Source organism: Misgurnus anguillicaudatus, chromosome 8, assembly GCF_027580225.2.
Source record: "Misgurnus anguillicaudatus chromosome 8, ASM2758022v2, whole genome shotgun sequence".
Classification (NCBI taxonomy): Eukaryota; Metazoa; Chordata; class Actinopteri; order Cypriniformes; family Cobitidae; genus Misgurnus; species Misgurnus anguillicaudatus.
In genome coordinates, this window is record NC_073344.2 from 44,874,236 (window position 1) to 44,892,527 (window position 18,292).

The following is an 18,292-nucleotide window of genomic DNA, read 5'->3' on the forward strand; positions in this document are numbered from 1 at the left end:
TGAGGATGCAATTGTCCGTGATAGATATGTGTTGTATACGCTGTTTGATGTGGATGTGAAGACGCCTCGCGCTGTTTACCGGAGCACGTCCTCATAGAAAATACGCATATCTCTGTAAAGGCAAAGAGAGACATACAAATCTGCACGCTGCACATGAGCAACAGGTTGTAAACATGCTCGCGCTACATAAAAATGTCTTTAATTGCAGCCGCATTCAGGATCCTTTTGATGACAGAAGTAAACAGAAAGATCGGTTTATATGATCGGCAGATTCAGCGAGCACAGATCGAGTCATTTAATGCCATTATCGGCCAATACCGATCGGCGCCGATCAATCGGAGCATCCCAAGTTTACAAGCATCCCTGAATACAGAAATAGCTTTATTAAGGATGCCAAAGTATCAATTTCAGAAATTAACAGGCCTCATTTAGAATTAACTCATAACATTGAGTGCCATCATCAGGAACTTTTGGCAGGGGACGAAATTGTGATTCACATTCATTAACATGCAAAACCAAGACTCCATTCATCTTCTCAGCATGATGACATACTGCCATGTGACAATATATCAAACCTAAGCAGTACAAAACAAGGTTCAAAATCAAATGTTTCTACTACTTCATGTGCATGTCTAACAGCAGAGGCTGAAAGGCTGCTCTGCTTGCCCGTCAAAGTTTGCTGAAAGAAAAACATTCTCTTGAGGTGCAGGAACAGAAACTAAGACAACAGAATGAACAACTTCAGCTTAAAGCCACTATAGCTGCATCAGTGACTAAAGTTAAGGTTTTAAGGATATCTCCATCTGGTGTGCGGAGTGCTGTTTCTCATCGATCTAATGCCATGGACTCATATTTTGAGAAAAGGGGAGGAAAGGTTATAGCTCTTAACATTGATGTAGAGACTTTTGTTTCACAACTTGGAAGGGATGATTTAACGTTGGAAAACCCAAGACACAAGAGGGAAGACAATATTATTCATCTCAACAGAGGCCCTCACAGCTTATGAGACAGAGCACACATACAACAACAACGCCTCCAGTATCTCATCCTGGAGATGTCCGTGCATCATTTCCCACAAACATTTTGAGTGACCAAAACCATATGTTGTCTATAATGAAAAAAAATGAGATAACATCCATGTTGGTAAAACAACAATATATTTTATCGCTTCCTAAAAGAAATATCCAAATATTTTATAGTGACGCTTTACAGTATCATGCTTTCATGCGGCCTTTTGAACAAGTATTTGAGGTAAAGAGTGATAATGCTGAAGATAGCCTGCATTTTCTGGAACACTACACCAGGGAGCAAGCACAAAAGCTTGTTTGGAGCTGTCAACATTTAACTGATGCTTGAGGCTATGCAAGGCCAAAGACTTTACTGCATGAACACTTTGGAAACGAGCATATCTGCTTATTTGGATAAGGTCTCTTCATGTCCAGTGATTAAGCCAGAACATATAAAAGCTTTACATGCATACAGTTTGTTCTTGCATGGATGTTGCAATGCCATGGATAAGGTTCATAGTCTGTGTGAATTGAATAAACCTGCCATTATGATTACTGTGAATAAAAGATTACCCTACAAGCTGAGGGATAAATGGTGAACAGTGTCATGTAACATCCAGGAAACTCGTTGTCGGAGAAATATGCACATTTACCTGAAAGGACTTATTTGTACTGTAAAGGTTAACACATCCTGGAGTTTTGTACTCTGCTTCAGAATAAAGCCCAAAGTGACAAGATTAAATTCCAGAAAAGGATAGGAACAACACAGACAACACAGTGCAGTGGGGAATTCTCTGGTTGCAGTGCAAACCAGTGGTCTTATTAGGGCTGGCAAACAAGATTTTAAGCTTGTAAAAGATCAATCAAAGAGTTGGCAAAGGATAGTGGAGACCTATGCCTTTTTGAATCAGGGCAGTTCAGCATCCTTCTGCACAACGGGTTTGATGATAGATTAAATCTCTCTGTAAAGAAAACAAAAATTATTTTGCGCACCATGGGCAAATAGAGAATTGTGGACAGTTGTATTGTGTCAAACTTGAAAGTGTCAGGATTTTCAAAGACAGAACCCAAACGCAGGCAGCTCTTTAACAAAAATGAGTTTTAATAAATAACAGAAAGCCCTCGAGGGAGCAAACATGACAAAACCTAACATGACAAACATAACCAAAGTACTGAAGACACTGAAGACAATGAACGAGCACAAGACTGAAAACACTAGGAGATTAAATAGGGAAACTAATCAAGGTAAACAGGTAAGAGGAGTAACTAATAATGACTCATTAATTAGATAACAAGGGGACAGGGCCACACTCAAAACTGGGAAACACATGGCACACACAACTGAGGTCAATCTAGATCTCCCACAAGACATCATAACACAGGTAGCAATGCCACGATCCTGTCACAATAAACAAGACACAAAAATACATGAAAGCTGCCAGGATCGTGACATTACCCCCCTCTTAATGAACGCCTCCTGGCGTTCCCCAGGAAACACAATAAAAAAGTCACATACATGAACAAAATTAAAAGCAACAGGGAAAGTCCAAAAAGTCAGGGAACTAGACATAGCTTGCAACGGAGTCCCAAGACAAGAAGGGAACTGACGGTTCCCACAAACAGTTGGACTCGAATATGAAGCATGACCTGGAACTCGTGGACTTCGGACACATCCCACTGCTCTGACATGGAACACTTTAGAGAGTCTCTGATCCAGGACATACTCTTGAAGGTCTCTGACCAAAAATCTCAGGAGGCTCTCCGTCCGGGAACGAACTTTCGAGGTTCACCGACCGAGCACACACCCTCGTTGCTCCCCGAGCGTGCACAAACTCTTGTGCCTCTCCAGACAGGAGCACACCCTCGTGACTCTTCGACTCAGGACATCCTCTCAAGGCTCACCGTGCGGGAACACACTCTTGAGGCTCTTCGGCACAGAATTCCCACTCGAGATACTCCGACCAGTAACTCCCTCTCGAGACACACAGACCAGGAACACAAGACTCAGGCCAGGAACAGGCTGACGAGGACATAGACGCTTGACAGGAACCAAAACAGAGCTGCCCGCTGGGTTCATGAATGGCTCGTTCATTCTGTCAGGATTTTCAAAGACAGAACCCAAACGCAGGCAGCTCTTTAACAAAAATGAGTTTTAATAAATAACAGAAAGCCCTCGAGGGAGCAAACATGACAAAACCTAACATGACAAACATAACCAAAGTACTGAAGACACTGAAGACAATGAACGAGCACAAGACTGAAAACACTAGGAGATTAAATAGGGAAACTAATCAAGGTAAACAGGTAAGAGGAGTAACTAATAATGACTCATTAATTAGATAACAAGGGGACAGGGCCACACTCAAAACTGGGAAACACATGGCACACACAACTGAGGTCAATCTAGATCTCCCACAAGACATCATAACACAGGTAGCAATGCCACGATCCTGTCACAATAAACAAGACACAAAAATACATGAAAGCTGCCAGGATCGTGACAGAAAGTAGCTGGATTGGACAGTGAAATACCAGATATCTTCACACAACCTAGAATGCCTGTCAATAGGAGTAACATCCCACAGCAGGAAGATTTCAATAAATGGTCTCATTTGCAACACGTGTACTTGTCTGACATAAATACAGATATCGACCTTCTGATAGGCATGAATGTACCAACAGCTTTGAAACCACTTCAAAACATCCGGAGTGTGGATGAAATGCCAAATTCCATCAAGACAATGTTTGGTTGGACTGTAAATGGACCCCTTGCTGGAGAATGTTGTGATGGACCTGATATATACCAGTCTGTATTTACCATCAACAGAATTTCTGCTGTAACACTTGATGAACTTTGGAAACAACAACTCATAACAAACTTTCCAGAATGCAGTCAGGAGGAACCGCTAGGACTTTCAAGGGAGAACTGCAGATTTTTAGAAATGGCTAACAATACTGTAAAATTAGTTGATGGTCATTACAGTATTGCTTTACCTTTGAAGGACAGAAAGATAAGCATGTCTAGCAACCATAACATTGCAGAACAACACATCCTTAACCTGAAGAGAAGGTTTATCATAGATGCATTATTCCATAAGAAGTATACTGCCTTCTTGAATAACCTTATAAGAATTCTTCAGAATCTGTGTTGGAGCAAGCTAGAATGAGATGACTTCATACCAGTAACAGTTATCCAGAAATGGATAGACTGGTTTAAAGCTCACATAACACACGCTGTTTATGCATTTCTGATGTTAATCTGGAGTACCTATAGAGTAGTATGACATCCTTTATATCTCTGAAGAGTCTTTAGTTTAATCAGATTTATAAAAGAAATATTAGCTTTACCAAATCTTTCCGATAACGTACGAAAAAATGAAGAAGGAGGATTTATACCGCGGGAGGAGCGAGTACGAGTCATGCAACACTATACAACACTGTTTTAACTTATGATTCACTACATGTTCGTGTCATTTATATAATATGCACGCACTTATTTCCAACATAAGACAGAAGTCTTACTTACCGCGTGCAACTCGTCATGACCCGGTTCGGTTGGGAAAAAACACTGCATCAAACACACACGCAAAACTCCGCTGCTAATCCGGATAATAAATGATATCCATTGTTTCCATAAGGCTGGATGTCTTCTCCTTACATCCAAAAACACACTTCTTCTTGTGCCATTGTTGACTTTTGAAATTAAACAAAGCTGAGTGGCGTGATAAGCTGTAAGCAGCTCTAGCGTGTCCTGCTGATTGACGGGTGGGCGGGGGGTTTCCGGGGGAAGTTTTCCGGTGGAAGCCCAAATAAAGAAGTGATACGTATCGAAAAACCCTGAAACGTCAGTTAGAACTGTAATCGAAAAAAAACTTGCCGAAACTTGTACGAACCCTGGCGAAGTGCATTCGGCACAGAAATACTCTGTAACACGTCCAATTGCTTTTTTGACACTTTGCCTACGTTTAGCATGAGGAAACAACTCTATAACTGTGTTAATAAGTCAGAATGCTTGAAATACCATTAAACCCCCCCTTTAAGGAGCTTCATAAGTTGGAAGGCTTCAGCATCAGACAATGTTTAAAACCTTTGAACTTTGTAGAAGCAGCCACCGATCAGTTGCATCATTTTACCAATGCAAGTGAGAAAGGATATGGTACTGGCACCTATCTGCTGCTGCATAATGAACACTCTCAGATACAAAGTGCCTTCATCATTGGAAAATCCAATGTGACACCTTTAAAGCCTGTTACTATACCACATATGCAGTTGATAACTGCTGTTGTAGCAGCTCTTATAGATAAACTGTGGAGAAGGGAGCTGAGACTACAGCTTCAAGACTCAGTTTTCTGGACAGATACGCCCTCTGTATTAAAATACATTAAGAATAAAACTTCAAGATTTCGTATCTTTGTGGCATACACGGTCTCAGAGATTCTCAAGATTTCTAATAGATCTCAATGGAGATTTCGGAACACCACACACAATCCAGCAGATCTGCCTCTAGTGCTGCAGGGGTGAAACCATTCTAAATAATGAAACTTGGATTTCTGGTCCCTCATTTCTCTTGCAGTCAGAAGAAGACTGGACTGTTAACCCAGATGAATTATAAGAGCTTCCACCTGTAGACCCTGAGGTCAAGGTATCAGCTGCAATTGCAGTTTCCGCAATAAACTATGAAAATTATGCTCTGACTTGTTTGATCAATCGCACCTCATCCTGGACACGCCTAACAAGAGTGATGGGCTGGGTCCTAAGTTTGAAGGCTTTGTTTTTGAATCTTAGGACAATGAAGAAGACCACTGCACATCTTACTCTGTCTATGTGAGATGCAATTCAACAGGAAGATGCTCTCACCAACAATGCATGTGATTTCAACAATAGGCTCTGTAGTGATTAGCTCTCATTGGGAGAGATTAGAGAAGCTGAAATTGAAATAATTCGGGTTTGGACACAGATTCTTGCATTAGTGCTTTGCGACGCTTCAATTTTAGGATTTCAGATTGTCGCCCACAATAAGGCTAGCAAAATCTCACATTAATATTGAACCTCACACATCAAAACATATTAAACAATCATAATCTTAAAGCACACTGCATATTTATAACATTTATCTAGCTACAATAATAACGTGAATACTATTTTTTCATATATAATTGTGCACTGAATGTCTATCAATATGAAGAATGTTGTATTATTATATTTCTTAAATTTAAATTTCACTAACTACACCTTATGTTTTGCAACTAATTTTGTTGAATTGTGTACAATCACAATAAAGGTTAACAGTCGACGTCAATAATAAAAAGATTCTAAATATCAGCATGTATATCAACCCCTGCAATATATTAGCTTATCAGTAGTAGTAATGTCAGCTGAGCTGTCTCAGCTTAAAATAAGTAACATCAACACATCTTCATAAAAATTAAAATATACCACTATCATTGATTTTTCTCAAGATATACACCAGTAACAACTTTTTCTAAGGCATGCTTATAAAATATGGATAGACATAAGCAATGTTCAGAAAAAGAAATTATACAACTGAATATAACAAAAACATAATTTTGGGTATTTGGCCGAACAAGTGAAAAGTCTGAATCAATTTTACCGAATAATGAGGTCTTTGATAACATTATACAATTTTATCACACTGACAATGTTTAGGTCAGCCTAAATGAACTTTCGGTCGATGTTCAGTTGTTTTTGGGTCAATGTCAATACAACAGTAACGCTCTGTTTTAAACCACACCGCCACTCCAACTCAACTCTAAAGACGTGGCCCATCTGATGTGTCAACAGGTGTTATATTATAAATCAACAACAAAACAGGGCAATCTTAGTCTGTGGCAAATATTTTCTGTTTCCTGGAGCTTTGGACTAATGATTTCATAAATGCAGACATATCCTTCACACAGAAAAATGTTGATTTTCCGACATATTTAAACGTTCTCTAAGCGAATTCACGCGTTTAAGACCATAAAACATTTTTTGTTATATACAGCAAACATCTCCTCACTATCTGCTTGCTTCCTGTCCGCTGATCAAACTGTAAAAAATGCAATCTCTGTAGACAGTCCAGCCTCCACAAAATGCAATAATAACAATCTGGCCAAACCTACACCAGAAACCATAACAAAGTGTTCTAACCAATAAACGCCAAGAGGGGTTGGGTTTGGGCGCGTTCATGAAAGCACGGAAGGGAGGGGGAGGGGGAGGAGTTAACTACGCTCAGTTTGTTTGAAAACACATTTTAAAAATCAACACACAGATTCGCTTAGAGAACCTTTAATATACCACTAAAAGACAAAGACTTTAAATTGTGGTACTCATCATGGTGTACTTCAAAACTGCATTAAAAAAACTTGGTCTCACTTCGACTTGTACTCCTCACAATAGAAACATTGTGAACATAGCCAGAGATTGTTTCATTCCTCCACTCCATCTTAATATTTACCTGTTTCAGAAATTTCACACACTTTCTTCTGCTAACTTTGTAAAGATGTATATTGTTTATCATCATATGTTCCTGGCTTCTCTCTTTATATCAGGCTAGTTCACATGGAAACGTAGATGATGGTCATGAGGGTCAGAGCTATCATAAACCAATAACAACGCGGACAGCTGTCACATTATGTACGGCGCAACCTTTCAAGCACGGTAAAAACGGCACATGTGAACAGAAACCACCCTAAGCGAAAAATGACACTACACAATCTGATACACTCCAAAAGTCCAATAACACATATAAAAACACACTTTCTAAAAACAAACTGTTCTAAATAGCACAAAAAGTGGTTCATGGAAGAACTTTTTTAGTGCCATATAGTATCAGTGAACCTCTTTAGCACCCGTGTACCACCCCAGCCAACATTTGTATATAGGGCCCATATGGGTATGAACTGGGCTGAAAAATGGGCCCTATATAGGATTGTCCGCGGGTTCCATAATGGCCTCATGCCAGTTGCCCACATGGATTTCATGCAGGATTGCACTTGCTACTAGGTGGGCCCCACCTGGGCAACATGCACGACACCCATATTGGGCCCAGATTTGAGTTTTATATGGGTACTACATAGGGACAACATGGTCATGAAGTATGGGTTGTAAGTGGGATTGTCCACGGGTTCCATATTTGCCCCTTGTCAATTACCCATGTAGGTTATCTGTAGGATTGCACTGGGGGTTTGGTGGGCCCCAATTGGGCAATATGCATAATGCCCATGTTGGGCCCAGATTTGAGTTTTATGTGGGTACTACATTGGGACAACATGGTCATGAAATATGGGTTGTAAGTGGGATTGTCCACGGGTTCCATATTTGCCCCTTGTCAATTACCCATGTAGGTTATCTGTAGGATTCCACTGGGTGTTTGGTGGGACCCAATTGGGCAATATGCATAATGCCCATGTTGGGCCCAGATTTGAGTTTTATGTGGGTACTACATAGGGACAACATGGTCATGAAATATGGGTTGTAAGTGGGATTGTCCGCGGGTTCCATTTTTGCCCCTTGTCAATTACCCATGTAGGTTATCTGCAGGATTTCACTGGGTGTTTGGTGGGCCCCAATTGGGCAATATGCATAATGCCCATGTTGGGCCCAGATTTGAGTTTTATGTGGGTACTACATAGGGACAACATGGTCATGAAATATGGGTTGTAAGTGGGATTGTCCGCGGGTTCCATGTTTGCCCCTTGTCAATTACCCATGTAGGTTATCTGTAGGATTCCACTGGGTGTTTGGTGGGCTCCAATTGGGCAATATGCATAATGCCCATGTTGGGCCCGGATTTGAGTTTTATGTGGGTACTACATGGGGACAACATGGTCATGAAATATGGGTTGTAAGTGGGATTGTCCACGGGTTCCATATTTGCCCCTTGTCAATTAAACATGTAGGTTATCTGTAGGATTCCACTGTGTGGTTGGTGGGCCCCAATTGGGCAATATGCATAATGCCCATGTTGGGCCCAGATTTGAGTTTTATGTGGGTACTACATGGGGACAACATGGTCATGAAATATGGGTTGTAAGTGGGATTGTCCGCGGGTTCCATGTTTGCCCCTTGTCAATTACCCATGTAGGTTATCTGCAGGATTTCACTGGGTGTTTGGTGGGCCCCAATTGGGCAATATGCATAATGCCCATGTTGGGCCCAGATTTGAGTTTTATGTGGGTACTACATAGGGACAACATGGTCATGAAATATGGGTTGTAAGTGAGATTGTCCGTGGGTTCCATGTTTGCCCCTTGTCAATTGCCCATGTAGGTTATATGCAGGATTTTACTCGGTTTTAAGGTAGTTCCCAAATGTACAACATAAGCAAAACCCATCTGGGACCCATCTTACAGCTCTAAATGGGTGCTACACGAAGACTACCTGATCTAAAATCTGGGTTGCTGGTGGGATTGTATGCGTTTCTGCTACATCTACACGAGTTTCAGATTTGAAAAGCTGTGGCAGAGGTTAAACCAAAAAAATTAAAATGTTAGTCTGAACTTGCATTAAACTACACAAGAAAAACTTTTTGAGTCTGTTACCATAAATACATTTGTTGCAGAATTGATCAAACTTTCAGAATAGGAAGTTGTGAACCAAAGAATCATACAACCCCCTTGACTATATTTAGGCAAAAAATACCCCAAAAGACACAATTCACAACAAAAGGTACAGCAAAATATAGATTTCTTTAAAATTATAACTATAAATCCTAGGTCAGCAGCTAGTAAATACAATAACTATAGTTAGGCTGTAATTAATTTGTTGCAGGTAAATACATTATTTTAGTAAACTGCATATTCAATAAGACATATCCAGTGTTATCCAGTTAGCGTATTGTAATAAGAGGAGTGTGATGACGCCCTGTATTAACAGGGCAGAAAGAAGTAAAGCACACAGTGACACTGAAATCCTTTCAAATTCCATTTTTATTTAACTAACCATCATGCCACATTTGTTACAATGGCACAAAACTATTTTAGAACCTTTTAGAGTCTTGAGTGTTTTGAAAAGAAGTATGTTCTTCAAGAAATACAGTAACAAGATAAAGTATATTAACCTTTTGGAATTTCATAGCTTTCTAAATAAATTTGTCATAAAATGTGATCTGGTCTTCATCAAGTCAAGGGTATTGACAAACATAATGGTTCTAAAAAAACAAAACAATAAAGACATGAAAGAACAGAATTTTTTAAGAACAACCTAAAAACTCATAGTGCTTGTGAAAAAAGTACAGTATGTGAACTTTTAAGTGAACGAGACCTCGAAAAAGCAAAATGGAGTCAGGTTTTATCACACCTGGAGTCTCTTTAAGATAATGTATTTGGAGGTGTGGACTACAGCTACTTTAAAGTTTACTTTTGGAGTTCATTTTTTTATATGGGCCATGCCTCACCAAAAAGAGCTATCAAAAGAGCTTTAATCAAGAATTGTTGCTTTACATGGAGCTCGAAAGGGTTAAAAGTTATGTCAAAGACTGTAGAAATTCACCAGTCTACAGACATACAATCTACAAATGGAGATGCTTTGGGACTGTTGCTACTCTACCAAGAGATGGACACCCAGTCAAAATGACACCAAGAGCACCACGAAGACTCATTAAAGGAATAGTCTACTCATTTTCAATATTAAAATATGTTATTACCTTAACTAAGAATTGTTGATACATCCCTCTATCATCTGTGTGCGTGCACGTAAGCGCTGGAGCGCGCTGCGACGCTTCGATAGCATTTAGCTTAGCCCCATTCATTCAATGGTACCATTTAGAGATAAAGTTAGAAGTGACCAAACACATTAACTTTTTCCTATTTAAGACGAGTAGTTATACGAGCAAGTTTGGTGGTACAAAATAAAACGTAGCGCTTTTCTAAGCGGATTTAAAAGAGTTACTATATTTTATGGCGTAATAGCACTTTTGGGAGTACTTCGACTCGGCGCAGTAACACCCTCCCTCTCCCATTATGAGAGTGAGAAGGGGAGCGGACTTTTCAGGCGAGTCGAAGTACTCCCAAAAGTGCTATTACGCCATAAAATATAGTTCCTCTTTTAAATCCGCTTAGAAAAGCACAAAGTTTTATTTTGTATCACCAAACTTGCTCGTTTAACTACTCGTCTTAAATAGGAAAAACGTTGATGTGTTTGGTCACTTCTAACTTTATCTCTAAATGGTACCATTGAATGAATGGGGCTAAGCTAAATGCTATCGAAGTGTCGCAGCGCGCTCCAGCGCTTACGTGCACGCACACAGATGATAGAGGGATGTATCAACAATTCTTAGTTAAGGTAATAACATATTTTAATATTGAAAATGAGTAGACTATTCCTTTAATGAGGTATAGAAACAACCCAGAATGACAGGCAAAGATTTGAAGGCATTATTGGAACTCTCTGTATTTGAGTCTACAACACGTAAAACACTGAACAAGCAGTGTATTCACGGCAGGACACCAAAGGAAGTCACTAATTACAGTACTAAAAAGAACATTGCTGCACGCCTGAAATTTGCAAAAGAACAAATTGACATTCCAACAGTGGTGTTTTGTGGACTAATGAAACGAAGATTGAACTATTTGGAAAAACACACAGCACTACATCTGGCATAGAAAGGGCACGCAATATCATTATGAAAACATCATCCCAACTGTAAAGTATTATGGAGAAGACCTGTTGATTTGGGCCTGCTTTGCTGCATCAGGGTATGGCCAGCTTGCAATCATTGAGGGGAAGATAAATTCCCAAGTTTATCAGACAATTCTTCAGGATAATGTGTGAATGTCTGTAGGAGGAATGTCTGGGTGATGCAACAGGACAAAGACCCAAAACACCGGAGCAAGTCCAGAGGAGAATGGCTTCAGAAAAACAAAATCCGCCTTTTGGAGTGGCCAAGTCAAAGCCCAGACCTCAACACAATAGAGATTTTATGGACTTGAAGAACGGCATACACATGAGACGTCCAAATATTGAAGCGTGAGCGCTCTTTTGCTGTTAACTGTCATATTAGCAGAAACTTTAAAAAGAGGGCGTTTACTGTGACCTTGTTTGAGGGTGAGAGGTGCACAAACACGCAGAAGAGAGTGAGAGAGTCCGGTTCTTCAAAGCACTGTAAACTTCCCTCACCACACCGTAAGGCCTGCCTCTCCCCTCATTCGATTGGAAAATGGAAAGACGCGAATGACGTCGTGCGCTTTTCCGCTCTCAGCGCTCCTTCAAAAGCGAGTGCTGCGACTGGCAGCAAAAACCGCAAGCCGTTCGGCACGCATAAACAGCACGCAAACGCTCCCTGCCCAAAAAATATCATTCAAAAAAAGGCGCCGGCAACTTCCATAAACACGTTTGATGTGGTTGGCCACTAAGTGTGTTCAATAAAGACATAAAAGATCAGAAGTTGTGTTATTTTTTTAGACACATTATGTTAGATGGAGATCAGATCACATTTTATGAAAAAATTATAAAAAAAAGTATGAAAATCTAAAAGATTCACATACTTTTTCTTGCCACCATATATAGTATAAGGAGGTTTGTACTTTGATAAGTATATTGCGAATACAATTAGAAAAAAAATTATATTTAAAGGGCCCATAGCATGAAAACCTGGTAAAATGTTCGCTGCAAGCATGTCAAAAATAGGTAATATAAATGTGGCTCCCCTTGTGATATCAGAAGGGGATCTTATTATAATAATAACACTCCTTAATCTGCACTTTCCAAACATGGCACTGCCATTTAGTGCAGAGAGTGAGAAAAAATAATTGACAGAACAACTGAGTTTCAATTTCAACAAACCACCATCATTGTGATCTGTGTTTGCATTTTAAAGGACACGTTTAAAGGACGCAGTTTTGCTTGGACCTACAAAGTGGCAATTTCAACTTGCTATAACAAATTATCTATATATACACGATATTTTGAGCTAGAGTTTCATATATGTACTCTGGAGACACCAAAGATTTATTTTACATCTTAAAGGGGCCATTTCACAAGACCTTTTTAAGATGTCAAATAAATCTTTGGTGTCCCCAGAGCACAAATGTGAAGTTTTAGCTCAAAATACCATATAAATAATTTATTATAGCATGTTAAAATAGCGACTTTGTAGGTGTGTGCAAAAATGTGCTGTTTTGGGTGTGTCCTTTAAAATAGGGGTGCACCGAAATTTCGGTCGCCGAAATTTTCGGTCGAAAATGGCATTATCTGTTTCGGGCCGAAATAAAAAATCCAGCCGAAAAAGTCAACCGAAAATGAATGTCAACTGCGCCCCTCCCATCCGTTGCTAGCGCTTGGGTTTCACTCACGGTGATCAGTCGCCTCCCACCCCTCCCCTTCGTGCTCAAGCAGGTTTCACTCGAGCTGCAAAGATTAAGCATGTCTTGATGTGTAAACTTTAGAGAGAGTCGCGCTAATATGTCTCATACTGTAATCCATTAACATACATTCGGCGAATAAAGCAACGAAACGCAACGAAACACAACGTAACGTTTTTATGTGGAGCGACTGTTGCGCTGTTTGGGATCCACCCTCGTTCTCTATGTGTGCGCGCGTTTAATAGTGCACATACGAGAGAAACGCGTTTAAAAAAAAAAACAAGCAAACATAAAATCTCTCTGTTATTGACAGGGCACATATAAACAAAATTATCTCCACAGTATTCTTTTTCTAATAAAAACATTTGTTTATGTCTTAAGTGTATGTACAGATTACAGTCAGATTAACCTACTTAAGTCTGTGTCATTAATGTTAATCAAACAACCCATGACAAAGAGACAAATAGCTCTAAAAATAATAATACATTTAATTTATTGTGTTATGATTCATTTAATTTGATTTCTGTACCTAATGCTAATTTCAGACCTTATTAATGTACAACTTTGTTCTTTTTTGTAAATGTTTGCAATTTCTTTATTGTTTATTAGATTTTTTCCCACCTGCTTTTTGCTGATCCGAAAAATCATCTGATCTGTGCCTCAAAAACTGTAATGTGATCCGAACTGTGAGGTTTTTTTTATCCATCACACACCCCTAGTAAAGTTAGTACACAGTGATAGCCATAAATGCAATTGTACTTATAATTGGCATAATAATTTCTTTCGGTGTTTCGGTTTTTCGGCCTTGGTTTCCTTTTTTTGGTTTTCGGTTTTGGCCAAGAATTTTCATTTCGGTGCATCCCTACTTTAAAATGCAAATGAGCTGATGAAATTCTGATTTCAATGAAAACACTGATAACAATGATGGTGGTTTGTTGAAATTGAAACTTAATTGTGCTGTGAATTTTTTTTCTCTGTCTCTCCCTCTCTGCACTAAATGGCAGCGCCGTGGTTGGACAGCGCAGATCAAGGTGTGGTACCATTACAATAAGAGCTCCCTCCGACATCACAAGGAGAGCCAAATTTCAACTACCTATTTTTTCACATGCTTGCAGAGAATGGAAGTTACTGGGTTGATCTTTTTCACATTTTCTAGGTTGATAGAAGCACTGGGGACCCAATTGTAGTACTTAAACATGGAAAAAGTCAGATTTTCATGCCATGGCCCCTTTAAAAAATTATTGAAATGGGGCCCTTAAAAGTAAATGAAAGTAAGATAATTACAAACACAGTTTTTCAATATTTTACTATGTTCTTCCATCAACTTAGCCGAATAAATACATATCTCTCTTTTCTCAATGCGTACACTTAAACTTAACTTGATATTTCGCAGAGTCTGCTCAATGTACTAACATTAGTACAGGCGTGTTGGTTATGTTGACTGTAGTTTAAGCAAGAGGGGGAGTAGTCAGGAGTGATGATGTTTCTGTGCCCAAGGTCGAGTGCTACAAACTAAGTGCTCTTCCGCCATACAATATAGTTATATTTTTTACCATACTTCCTCGTGTAACTACTCATGTAACAGTCTTTGAATAGGGAAAACATGGAAGTGTTTGGTGGCTATTAAATTCATCCCTGTTTGGATCCTAATGAATGAATGGTGCTTGGCTAAATGCTAACACATTCACGCCACACTTTACAACAAATAAAGGCAGGGTGCATGAAAGCCAATGTTGATATTTGAAATCATCTAAACAAACACACCCTTACCCTAATAGAATCTGGACCTTCTTTTGATAGACCCGCCCCACACATACGCAACCCAGGCAACGATGTCATTTAGTAGACATGCTGCTAATTGGCTACAAGTGTGTTTTGATAGTCGGCCTGTCTCCCTTTTCCAAAACGTTTTTTTTAGAAATTGTGCACCCCACCTTTAAGTGCACACATTGAGAAAAGAGAGGTTTGTATTAATTCATCTAAGTTGAGGGAAGAACATGGTAAATATTGAAAAATGATTGTGTTTTCCTTTAAGACAAATTAAAGAACTACAACAGTTCAAATCAACAACTGTAGTTTTAACCTTTCTCAAACAGACATCCTTTTCTGCATTCTTGATGCTCTCTGTCCTCCTCTGTCCCTTGCCCCAGTAAACCATTTTGGCAGTGCCTTCTCAGCTTCTTGCTGGTTGACCTTGGACATCAGGGCGTTGTTCTTAAGAGCATCTGCAAAACCAAATACATTTTTAAGATAAAGAAATATTAAAAATGGCACATTTGTACTTTTTACAATGACAGTCTTTGGCATACAGTAGGTATTAAAGGATGGATACTCGAACCGAGCCAGCGGGACCCGACGGTACCCGACGGGCCGGGTTCGGATAGATATTTAGAAATTATGTTCGGGTTGTGCTCGGTGCAATAAACATTTGAAATTTAAAACAGCTTATTATAATATGTAGGCAGCCAATGGGCCTGTTTATAGCGATAGTTCATCTTAAAATGAAACACGCGCATTCACACATCACCTTCTTATTCATCTAATGTTTAATAGCGGGTTGCAAAACAACTTCATAGGTGCATACTGCCACCTACTGTATCGGGTGCACAGAATGAGGGCGTAGGGGCTGCCGTTTCTCTGGGGATAATGTTGTATTAGAGGTAAAAAATGATAGAAATACTGTTCGGTTTCTCGCACAAACCGAAGGTTTTGTGTCTTAAGTAGGACACGGATGTGTCGTCACGAGCTGCAGGGTTTTATTTGGATTTGTCTGTGCATGTTTTTTTTCTCTTTCGGTTTTTGTTACCATCCACTTATACAACTGACAGACTGAAACTGTTGGAGTTAAAAATCTACATTTGTGTTCTACTTAAGAAACAAAGTCACCTACCTCTTGGATGGCCTGGGGGTAAGCTGATAAACATAAGTTTCATTTTAAGATGAACTATCGTCATCCATCTTCATGTGTGCGGAAATGTGTTTATGTTGAATAACAGCTACTCAGGATCTGAAAAAAATCCATAAAAATGACAAAATTATATGAGTTAACAGCTACTGTTAAAGTTCACTAACCAAGTCTATACTATACAGTATGTACGCTAAAAAAAAATTCATGTAAAGGTAGGCATAGAAGTCAACAGTCTTGTTATAACGCTGCACCTAATTGCTTCCCTACATCCAAAATGACATTAAAACTTGTAATAGATATCAGTGATCAAACTGAGCAAACAAAATAGTGCTCTTACTAGATGCAGCCAAACGAAAACGTGATTTCCATAGGAGGGGACAGCAGTCAATATTTTACTTGAGTAAAAATACAGTAATTCGTGTTATCTTATATTATTAAACTAATGTGTCACAAAAAGCACTCACATCTGAACAAACATTACTTTTTAGAGCGAATCAGACGCCAATCGTCGATGGATTTTCTTCCTGCTGTGATTCAAGTGAACATTTCTGAAAGCGCGTTAACTTACTTTGTCAGCTCGCGTGCGTTTATCCGGGTCTGACGCACAGGTCGCGCGAGCATTTTCGTCTTCGAATACATTTCCCGCTTCTGTTTCAGTAGATTGATAGTTCACTTGCATCCACTCCTTGGCGTGTTTTTAAGTTTCACGTTACGAGCGAGAAGTGCTGCAGCCTGCAGATGTACAGATGATTCAGATCTTGCAGCAAACGGAACAAATCATTCAAACTGATTCAAACCGTTCAATCAATAGCTAGTTTAGAATCGACCCGGTACAAAACAGTAATTCATTTGCAATATTTTGTGAAGAACCGACTCGTTCAAAAGAGTCATTCATTCACAAATCAAATGCTTCGGCAAATTATGAAATAATAATAATAATCTGAAGTTCGCATTTCGTACTGCATTAAAATAAATAAAGTGCGTCGTGCAGAACTGAGGGCATGTCAATAGAAATATCATTGAGTTACGAGTAAAAGTAAAAATACCCACTATAACTGTTATCCTAAAGCGCTTCTTAAGTAAATGTTACGTTAACAGAGTAAATGTAATGTTTTAAAACTCTAACAATTTAAACACAAGGTTGATTTTCGCAACCTCGACCGTACGCATTCACCAAACGTTATCCCGGCGAGCTTCGCCGCTGATTTAGAATAACATCCAAGAATATTTTAATGTTTGACTACTTGAATATACTTTTTATCAACAGTTTAATGTCATATATTGTAATAAAACAGATCTACTCACCACACTTCGAGCTTGCAGCACTCCAGTGAAGACAGCAATGTACCAGCTCTACGTTAACTGGCTCAGGAGGAGAACAATGCGCATGTCCTTTCTTTCTTGGCGCCGTTTTTTTAAACGAATACAACATAGTGATGATGCAGGACAAATCACTTTTTAGCATTAATACTGCATTTTCTGTAGGATACACATATAATTCGAGTTTATTGCAATACACGTACACACACACACAAACACACACACACAATGTCTACGGTTTAGAATTTGTATGGGTCTGTATCTGCATAAATATACCCCAAAACACAATGTGCATATAGCCCTTACGAAAATTTACCATGGTTTTATTGTGGTAAAAGTGTAAACATGTTTTTTTGGTGTATTGGTTACTAGCAAAACCATGGTTCTACTATGTTTTTTGTTTTTGTTTTAACTATAGTAAAACAATGGTTAATTTTCTACATGAAAGTATAATAGCCCATTGAAAAAAGTGACAGCCTAGCTAACGAAAATTAAGCATGTTTTTTTGTGGTAGCCTACAGTAAAATGTTTTTTGGTATTGATTAGGCCTACTATTGGCAAAACCATGGTTTTACAAGAGTATGTTTTTTTTGTTTTGTTTAAACTGTAGTAAACCATTTAATTTAATTTAATTATTTAATTTTCATAAGGGTATATTTTGGAAAACTGTAGCCCATAGACCCCAAATAAATAAAATCCAGTAGCCATTCACGCAGTGACGGCCGCGTGGTGACTTCTTTATCGAGGGCACATGA

The 18,292-nt window shown here is 39.1% G+C and overlaps 1 long non-coding RNA gene across 1 annotated transcript; it reads right to left on the bottom strand.

Moving 5' to 3' along the window:
* Positions 1–12,981: 12,981 nt before the first annotated feature.
* On the bottom strand, positions 12,982–17,651 carry LOC141365934 (uncharacterized). Its single transcript, XR_012370901.1, has 4 exons — positions 17,523–17,651; positions 16,786–16,949; positions 16,200–16,316; positions 12,982–15,534 (listed from the first exon to the last, which is right to left on the bottom strand). It is a non-coding gene; the product is annotated as an uncharacterized lncRNA (long non-coding RNA).
* Between the last annotated feature and the right edge of the window lie 641 nt (positions 17,652–18,292).